Genomic DNA, 10,626 nt, shown 5'->3' on the forward strand with positions numbered 1-10,626 from the left:
TAATATTTCCTGTTTCATTCAGAACTTCTACCTGAAACTCAGAACCTGCAGAACATTTTTCTCTCTGGAGAAAAAATCCAGGAACTGGAAGATCAGAGCAGAATGAAAACTGGAGATCAGTGATGGACAGAAAAGCTCTGATCGCTGCATCTCTGACATATTTTAAATATAAATTTAATAAACTAATTTTATCTACTGCTGACTGCAGGCTGCACCTGCTAATGCAGGTTCTACTTTTAAGTCTCTGGTCAAAATGAGTCCAGTGGGATGAGAAAGATTTTTTTGTTCTGTTTTGAAGTATAAACTCTGGACAAGCTGGATGACAAAAATGGAGGATAACAGAAAAATAAGAACCATTAAGTTTTAATGCTGCCTGTTTAATAATGTGAGAAAACTAAATGTTTTATATTAATTCAATTTGTATTTAATAGTTTTTACACAAAATGAAAGAATAAATTTAATGCTTCTTTTTTTGCATATAAAATATTTAACCCTTCATTTTATGAAAATATGGTTAACTCTCCTGATAACTATATTTAACCAAATAATACACAATTAATTTTAAGAAAGTTGCACTTATCAGTTAATCATTGATACCTAAGACCAATTAACTTTAGATTAATTCAATCAAACTTGTGTCCAAGTTTAATGAACTATAAAAAAGTTAAATGAATTATTTGTTTTCAGTAGCTATACCCAATAATCACCCTAATAAACATAACAAATTATAAAAATCCCAGTCCCATATTATGTAATTCCTCTAAAATAAGAGTTTTGTTTCTTAAATTATCAAATTAAATTCAGTTTATTGTTGATTTTCTAAGGATATCCTGTAAAATTGTAACAGTTTCAAATTTGACAATTAAATAATCAAGTTAATCCTACATTAATTTTACATTTCCATTAAACAATCATTTCACCTCCAAAAAAACAAATGTTTAGTTTATTCCTTGACATTTTTTATTGTTCTCCAAATAATTAAATCAAATTTACTGCCAAAGATGGAAAAGTTACAAACCAGAATCAAAACTACTAGTAATCAGAAATAAAAGGGATAATAATAAGTCTAATTTAATTCATCTATGACAGATGTTACCATGGGTTAGCCTTTTTGAAAAAAAAAAATCAAGATGGCTGCCATTTTTTAATAGGATCATCAAGAGCAAATTATTTTTGCTCTAAAGTTGTCAATATTTATTACACATAAATACTTTTGTTTTAAAATCATCAATCATGGACTTATAGAAATTATATTTACTGATTGTTTAAATTTTTTCCGGAATAGACATAATAGTCATGGATAATTACGTGTGTCTAAAATCGCTATTTAGTTGAAAGTGTTTGGTGTGAAATCACTGCCTACAGAACCTGAAACACAGAAATCATTCATATTTTATTGATCTTGTTTTCTTTGTCTGGTGAACGTTTTTCAAAATGGCCGTCATGGAGAATATATGTTTGTAATAAAATTGGCAGTAGATATTACCAATGGTACTGACAGGTAAACAAATGTTAGGTTCACTAAACGCTAATCTGAAAACTAGAACCTCAGCTGAACTAATGCCAAACCGTTAAACACATAAACCATTAAAAGTAGCCATTGCTAAACTACCAAATACTTTAAAAATTAGCAGAAACACTAAATCACCAACATTAGCTTCTGATTATTTTTGCTACTTATTATTTTAAAGTTGTATAATGTTACACCGTAGAAAATGATAGGCCGGGTCACTCCTCCTGTAGCATATTAATTCAGTTCAAACTGTGAACAGCCCGGTTTCCCACCTTCACTTCCTCACAGCCTTGTCGGGCTCATTAGCGTGGTGTGCACGCCAATCTGAGTGTGTTTGTTGGGTCCGTTGTTTGAGTTGGCTCTCGGTCAGATGAGCGCTGGCGCCGTGCTCATCAGGTTGCTGTGAGAGTTCGGATCGTGGACATTTAATACTGGTAGGATAAATGGATCTTTGATGTCACTACTCTACCTGTCTATTATTGTCAACAGATGCGTCATTATTTTCTTTGGGTATTGCTGATTGCTGCTGTTGCCTGTTGTGCTCCTACAAACCATACAGAACCACAAACAGTGCATAGCTCCTTATTTTTATTAGTTTATTGGGCACAGCCTTAGGACTGGGTTGGGGCAATGCGGGATTTGTTTTTCTTTTGTCTAACATTATTTTCTGTTTTGTGTTTCTTCTAATTTGGTTTGTATTTATTTTGGTTCCAATTGCTTCGAGTCTTGTCCTGGGTTTGAGAGCTTTATTGAGTTTTAAATTAGAATAATAAAGTCTATTTTTAATACTGTAAAAGAATGTATAAATAAAATATATTTTGTATACTATTTCTGTTTCCTCATTCTCAGACAGACCTACCTGGGTATAATTAATTGGGAAACTCTAGACCACCTGATATTTCAGTGGTCTACCAGTTGGCTTTAGGGCCACGTCCTCAGTCACGATCCGGGTTTTTTCCCCCGTGTTACAATTTTCTGGCGTTGTCGGCAGGATCTGGCTGTTGGAACAGACAGTATACATATTTTTATATTTCTTTCTGATATTATTGGTTTTGTGGTAGTGGTGCTTTAGTAGAGAGCATTATTGCTGTATTTATTCATTTTGTGGAGCGCTTAGAGGGTGGGAGCATAATAGTGCAACAGTAGGCACATCGTGGGACCTGGCTGGATATTTCCACCTGTGAACAAGGATCAACGTTCCTGGTGCGATAGCTGAGGAACTTCAAGAACTCCGGGCTCGAGTCCAGCAGTTGGAGGCCGAAAGGAGCCGTCTGCAGCAGGAGAGGGATTCTGCACGAGCAAATTCAAATCAACAGGATGATGAACAAGCTGGCCCGAGTACAAGTGGAGCTCCGATGAATACTAGGACAACTGATCGCATAATCTACCTGCCGAGGGAGCGAAAGTGTCCAATCTTTCGAGGAACTCATGGTGTCGGTGTGGAGGAGTGGATAGAAGAGGTTCGCACCAGCATGCGAGTCCGCCATGTTGGACCCACAGATCAGGCTGCTTTAATTTTTGACCATCTTGAAGGTGAAGCTCGAGATGAGATTAAATATAGGTCGTCAGCTGAACGTGAGAATCCAGAAACTGTTTTCACCATTTTAAAAGAACTGTATGGTTGCCAACAGTCGTATGTCTCATTACAGGACGACTTCTTTTAACTGAGACAATTAGATGGTGAATCTTTGCAGGAATTCTCTCATTCATTGTTTTGCTTGATGGACAAAGTTAAATCTAATTCTCCTCATGCTATAGCAAATGTTGACATTTTATTTCGTGATCAATTTATTCAAAATGTTAGTAATTCTGACCTGCGAGGAGAGCTAAAGCGTTATGCTCGTGATAATCCGAGGTGTGCATTACTGGAGGTTAGAGCTGAGGCCATTACGTGGGAGCGTGAGGGCGGGGTGGAAAATAAAAGTAGTGTTGTCCCTTCTTTTTGTGCTGTACAGAGTGCCAGTGTGTCTCCTCCCCAAATTGACGCTCCCACTGGTTCTGTTGCCTCTCAACTTGCTACTCTGACTGCAATTGTACAAAAACAGCAGGAACAGTTGGATCAGATTAGTCAATCCCTTGTAGCTATGCAGCAGACCCCTGTGGCTAGGCCTCCCAGTTCTAGTAGTGTGATTTGTCACAAATGTCAGCAACCAGGCCACATTGCCCGGTATTGTACCGCTCGTGGCCGTTTTAAGTCTCCACGCACAAGTGGTGCCCCTCAGGTCCAATCCACCCCTAGCCATCAGCGGTCGGAAAACTAACTCCCCCTAGTGTTAGGAGCCAGACATTAGGAGGGGGTGGTTCAGGCTCAGTGGGTCCCCAAATTGAAGAGGTGAAGGAGTGTTTAATTGCATCGTGCCCTCAAGTCACTGTAAAACTATCTGGAGTTCAAGTTCAGTGTATTCTTGACACTGGTTCTATGGTTTCTACCATTTCAGAAAGCTTCTTTAAAAAGCATTTTCCAGATAAGTTAAAGGTATGCCATTGGTTAGAGTTGAGAGCTGCAAACGGTTTGAATATTTCTTACTTGGGTTATCTCGAGCCTGATATTGAGGTGTGTGGGATGGTAATCCCCAGAAGAGGGATCCTTGTTAGGGACCCTCCAGGTCAGGCCAGTTCACCTCAAACACCAGGCATAATCGGGATGAATGTAATAAAGGCCTACTATCTTCAGCTATTTGACCAGTATGGCCCTGATTTGTTTAAACTCCCATCTGTTCAGGGGCCACTGTCTTCCTGGCTTCCTGCCTTTCAGCTTGTCAGCAGTCTGAGGTTCAAGAAGGCCATATTCAAACCAGTGTTGCAAAACTTCGTGGTAGAAGACCTGTTGTAGTCCCTGCAGGTACTACTAAGTTTGTGCCTGCCACATGTTCGGCCATATTAGCGCTGGCTGGGGCAGCATTCATTGAGCCTTTGGATGTAAAGTTTAGCTTACCTGAGGGTTTGTTAGTGTCTCCTTCCCTTTTGCAGGTTTTTCGGGGCACTGTTTATGTTCCTGTGGTGAATGTAGGGGTGTGTACAGTCACATTAAGACCCCGTTGTGCTCTGGGTCTTTTGTCTTCTGTAAAAGTGGTTAGCTTGCCGTCAGAGTTGCAGGAAGTTCCTTGTGCACATGAGCAAGTCGTGGCTGCAGTCAGGTCCCATACTGCCAAGACTGGTTCGGTTGGAGAGAAGATAACATCACTTAATCTCTCTATGCTGGACAGAGAAGAGCAGCATAAGGTGAGAACATTGTTGCTAAAGTATGAGTCTGTGTTCTTTGCTTTTGATGGCGATCTTGGTGTTACCAACTTAATTGAGCATAGCATTCCATTGTTAGACAGTGTTCCTGTGCGGCAGAGGTATCGGCGTATCCCTCCATCTGAATATGAGGCAGTTAAGTCCCATATTAACCAGCTGCTGGCAACCCAGGTTATCAGAGAGAGCAGTAGCCCTTATGCATCACCAATTGTCCTGGTCCGAAAGAAGGACAGCAGTCTTCGCCTATGTGTGGACTACAGACAACTTAATAAAAAGACCAGAAAAGACACTTTTCCACTGCCCCGAATAGAGGAAACATTGGACTCTCTATCAGGCGCCCGCTGGTTCACAACCATGGACCTTGTTTGTGGCTATAACCAGGTTCCAGTTGCAGAGAATGATCGCCCAAAAACAGCCTTTTGCACGCCTTTTGGCCTGTTTGAATTCAATCGCATGCCATTCGGGTTGTGTAATGCACCAGGAACTTTCCAACGTTTAATGGAGAGGATGTTTGGGACTCAGCATGGTCAGTCACTCTTGCTATACCTGGATGATATTGTGTTTTCTTCCAGTGTTCACCAGCACCTGGCACGGCTGGAGGTGGTGTTAAGTCGCCTGAAACAAGAGGGATTGAAGGTCAAGTTGGCAAAATGTGACTTCTTTAAAAAGCAGGTGCAGTACCTGGGACATCTCATCTCTGAGGACGGCGTGGCCACGGACCCAGACAAGATTGCAGCAGTGTCAAACTGGCCTCACCCTACAAATGTCTCAGAGCTGCGGTCGTTCCTGGGATTTGCCAATTATTATCGAAGGTTCGTAGAAGGTTTTTCTCAACTGGCTAGCCCACTTCATCGTCTGGTTTCAGAACATGCTGGGTCAAAGACGTGTCGAGGATGAGGAAAGCTTTTGGGAGGAGCATGGTCAGAAGACTGCGAAAGGAGCTTCCAGGAGCTCAAGGCCAAGCTTGTAAGTGCTCCCACTCTTGCTTTTGCCGATTTTTCCCTGCCTTTCATTTTAGAGGTCGACGCCAGCCATAGTGGACTAGGAGCTGTGTTGTCTCAGGAACAGGGTGGCCGAGTAAGACCCATTGCATATGCCAGCCGCAGTTTGCATGCTGCTGAGAAAAGTTATAGCTCCATGAAACTTGAGATGTTGGCTATGAAGTGGGCTATGGCTGAAAAATTCAAGGAGTACCTGTGGGGCCACCGATGTGTCGTTTGGACTGACAACAACCCACTGAGCCATTTGGACACTGCCAAATTGGGTGCCACAGAGCATCAATGGGTTGCTGAACTTTCTGCATTTGACTATACGGTCAGATATCGTCTAGGCCGTGTGAATAAGAATGCTGATGCCCTCTCAAGGCAATCAACAAGTGGGGACAGAACACAACTACACCACCACCTCCCAGGGACAGCCATTCCAGAACAAATCTGTGAGATGTCGAGGGGGGTACAGGAGGATGCTGTGCAGTTGGCGATCACTGTCCTTCCATCCCGCAGCAGAGAAGATCTGTGCCTACTTCAAGGGGCTGATCCGTCCATTTCAGCCTTCCTGGAGTTTTGGCAGCAGCAAAGAGTCGGGCTGAGAAGGAGCGTCTAGGGCCAGGTGCCCGTGGACATCTGAAACAGTGGGACCGAATTGTCCAGAAGGAAGGCCTTTTGTATCGGCGCACCTGGAGACCAGATGGTGGAGAAGAAGTTCTTCAGTTTCTTCTCCCAGAGAGTCTAAAAGCAGAGGTGTTGCAGGAGCTTCATCAACATCATGGCCACCAGGGGGTCGAGAGGACGACTGATGTAGTGAAGCAGAGGTGTTTCTGGCCAGGAGTGGATAAAGATGTAAAGGATTGGTGCCAACAGTGTGAGAGGTGTACCCTTGCTAAGAACACCCAGCCAAGAGTTCGAGCTCCTATGGGTCACCTTCTTGCTTCAAGACGAAATCAGCTGTTGGCCATTGATTTTACACTTTTGGAACCAGCCCGTGATGGAAGGGAGCTTGTGATGGTGATGACAGATCTATTTTCGAAGTTCACCCAAGCTATCCCTACTCGTGATCAGAAAGCGACGACAGTGGCAAAGGTCCTGGTTCGTGAGTGGTTTTACCGTTTTGGAGTGCCGGCCCGTATCCACTCTGACCAGGGGAGGAACTTTGAAGGTGTCCTAGTACAACAGTTATGTGAGTTGTATGGAGTTCAGAAAAGTCGCACCACGCCCTACCACCCACAGGGAAATGGACAATGTGAACGTTTTAATTGAACTATGTTCAATCTGCTTCGTTCCCTAGCTCCAGATAAAAAGCGAAATTGGCCAGAACATCTCCCACAGCTGGTCTTCCACTATAACACCACTGCCCATCATTCGACTGGTGAAACTCCTCACTTCCTCATGTTTGGACAAGAGCCCCACTTGCCAGTGGATTTTCTGCTTGGCCATCTTCCTGAGCCCACAGAAGCTAAAGTGTGTGATTGGGTGGCAGAGCACAGGAGGCGCCTAAATGAGGCTATTGATGTTGTTAAAGGCAGAGTGGAGTTGGGAGCCCACAGGAGAAAAGTGAGGCATGATGAGAAAGTCTGGTGTGAGCCACTTCAAGCTGGACAAAGAGTGTATCTGCGTGATGTTGGCCCAGGGCGCAGAAAGATCCAGGATGCCTGGGGGTCTACAGTGTACCAAGTCGTGAGGGCGCCAAGTTCAGGTGGTGTTGTATATTAATTGCTCCAGTTGATAAGCCTCACCTTGTTAGACAAGTGCACCGTACTTCCATAAAGCCTGCCCTGTCGCCTTCAGAGACCTGCTATGATGATTGGCCACAGAGGGCACTGGAGGAGAACAGTGATGAGGAGGAGGGGCAGTCGGGATCTTGCCGAGAGGCTGTTGGTAATCCACCCAGGCCTGTGGACCCAGAACCATCAGAAAGGCCTCCAGCTTGAATACCTGTTCAGGTGCCGTCAGCTTCACAAACTCCTCAGAGCACTAGGGCTGCCCCTAGGAAGTCCACCCGTAAAACTGCAGGCAAGCACTCCAATCCTCAGCATCTCCCAAGACCAGCTATGAGTGAAGACAGAAGGGCTGCCGTTTCTCTGGTTCCAGGTGTCAGCAGTGTGGCTACAGCCATTTTTCGACCCTGGTCATAGTTTTACTTAATCGGTGGGTCACCAATTCATAGAGGAGGGGTGGGTGGGTAGGATGTAACCGGGTGGTTTTACTGGAAAACATTGTTTACATCCAGTGGTTGTAAATTCCCACCCAGTTTGGGCCCTTAAACACATCTAGGCCCCGTTCCCCACCTTCACTTCCTCACAGCCTTGTCGGGCTCATTAGCGTGGTGTGCACGCCAATCTGAGTGTGTTTGTTGGGTCCGTGGTTTGAGTTGGCTCTCAGTCAGATGAGCTCTGGCGCCGTGCTCATCGGGTTGCTGTGAGGGTTCGGATCGTGGACATTTAATACTGGTAGGATAAATGGATCTTTGATGTCACTACTCTACCTGTCTATTATTGTCAACAGATGCGTCATTATTTTCTTTGGGTATTGCTGATTGCTGCTGTTGCCTGTTGTGCTCCTACAAACAGTGCAGAACCAGAACAGCATAGCTCCTTATTTTTATTAGTGTATTGGGCACAGCCTTAGGACTGGGTTGGGGCAATGCGGGATTTGTTTTTCTTTTGTCTAACATTATTTTGTGTTATTTTGTGTTTCTACTAATTTGGTTTGTATTTGTTTTTGGTTCCAATTGCTTCTAGTCTCGTCCTGGGTTTTTGAGCCTTAGAGTTTTAAATTAGAATAATAAAGTCTATTTTTAATATTGTAAAAGAATGTATAAATAAAATATATTTTGTATACTATTTCTGTTTAATCATTCTCAGCCAGACCTACCTGGGTATAATTAATTGGGAAACTCTAGACCACTTGATATTTCAGTGGTCTACCAGTTGGCTTTAGGGCCACGTCCTCAGTCACGATCCGGGTCCTTTCCCCCGTGTCACATGTGTTATATTGTTTCATTTCTAATATAGGCCCTTGTGTCAGATAATCTAAGTCAATGTTAGAGAATAATTAATTTATTTAGATTTACGGAATCTCAGTTAGCCTTCATAGCGGGGCTGAACCCGTATTACACCAAGCACTGTAGCTAATATTAGCTGGTATCTCGCCGGTGGACATAAATACAGTAAAGTAATATTCTAATCACAATATATACACAATAATATGTCCATCTTACTTGTGAAATGTTGTCTGTGGAGCCCTCACATCAATAATCCATCGATCAGAACAACAATATCCCTCAGTGCCGAGGCATCTTCTGCTGTTTTGGTTGAGCAAAGTAGGAGGGTATACCGCTCCAAGATGGCCGCCGTATTTCCTGCGCCGGAGCGGTCCATGAGGCGTCTATGCTTATATTATGTCTATGGTACTGCGTACCCCTAAAAGATTTAGCGGGGTACACAGTACCTGCAAGAGAGGGGAGCGGCTGTCTGCTGTAAAGAATCAATGGGTTCACTGCACAGCCGCGAGTTCACCCACTAATCAGCCGTGACTGATTAGTTTTTCAATAATAAAAACACGACTTAATCAGTCAATAAATAACCTTTTCCCCGTTTCATATTGTTTCTGAACTGTTCATGCTTAGTAAGAGCAGGGCTGCAACATGTCGGTCACGGAAGATTTTTAGTCGATCTCGGCATTAGGTGACTAACTGAACGCCACCAGGACGCTGAGACCAGCTCGTCCTCCTCTGACTCGCTTAAAACGTAAATAACTTTATTAAAGAACAACAACAAAGAAAAAATCAACAAAACGTGTCAAAATTAATGACCCTACAAAAATAATAGTCTCTTATTGTTTCTACAAGGTGTTGCGCAGTTCTGTGCGCTTCGGTTCCATTACCAAAATAACGAGCAGAGCAGGAGTTTAAAATTAACTAATCAACCACCGCTGTGTTCAGGGAAGATTATTAAATATCGCAAAATAAAGATCAAGCCTGAAAAGCTAATGTTGTAACGGACTGAATGTTTTATCCTACTCGGTTCGAGGAGCGAGCGGTTGCCACGGCAACGGCTGTGCTTAAACGACAAAGAGAGACGGAGAGTAAAAAGGTGGGAGTGGTTTAAAGTTAATCATCTGTTCGGGTTGTTTATCTTTGTTTACATTTGTCTCGGCGATTCACAGCCGCTGTAGTGTCTGAACGTTCAACAAACAACAAACTTGAACTAATTATCTCGTTCTTTGTGAGTATACGTCATTTATAACAAACAAACATGGTAAATGTTTCATTAAGTATTTAACAAACAAATGGCATCTCGCTCTGAGCTCAGAATCTGAGAGGCTTTTCCTCCATCAAATTACTTTTTTTTGCTTCTTTAGTGGAAATATTGATGTTGATGAGATTTTCTTCAAAAATAATAACCTTTTTCATCCTTTATAGCTCCACTGTTTAGGCTCTAACATTCACAAATGACAGTGAAATAAAATCCAGTCCAACATCATGTTTGTTTTCTCCAGTAGAGGAAGTGTTGCTACTTCTGTTTTAGCCCAAACCTGAAACAATCGACCTGATGAACACAAAGTCCTGCAGAGTGTGTGTGAACACACCACTGGGTGTGGGTGTGTGTGTGTGTGTGTGTGTGTGTGTGTGTGTGTGTGTGTGTGTGTGTGTGTGTGTGTGTGTGTTAACCGCTGGCTGTGTGACTACTACCTGCAGTGCTGGTTTCTGATTGGCTGCTCTCACCTTTATTGTTGCTTTACAGCCCAGGTATCGACTCCTGCATGCAGATCCAAAGATCGCTGCTCTGTTTGCTCAGGGCCGTAACGGGTTTTCCTGCCGGGATCAGAAGATCATCAGAACCTTTTGGACCTTCTTTGTTTCTCATCCACAGTCTG

The 10,626-nt window shown here is 43.1% G+C and overlaps 1 pseudogene; it reads left to right on the forward strand.

Moving 5' to 3' along the window:
• Nucleotides 1-1,883: 1,883 nt before the first annotated feature.
• LOC148156266 (uncharacterized) lies at nt 1,884-7,883 on the forward strand (annotated as a pseudogene).
• Nucleotides 7,884-10,626: the final 2,743 nt, after the last annotated feature.

The sequence above is a fragment of the Poecilia mexicana genome, unplaced genomic scaffold (genome assembly GCF_051168715.1).
Source record: "Poecilia mexicana isolate PSO_F unplaced genomic scaffold, ASM5116871v1 scaffold_12, whole genome shotgun sequence".
In the NCBI taxonomy this organism is placed as follows: Eukaryota; Metazoa; Chordata; class Actinopteri; order Cyprinodontiformes; family Poeciliidae; genus Poecilia; species Poecilia mexicana.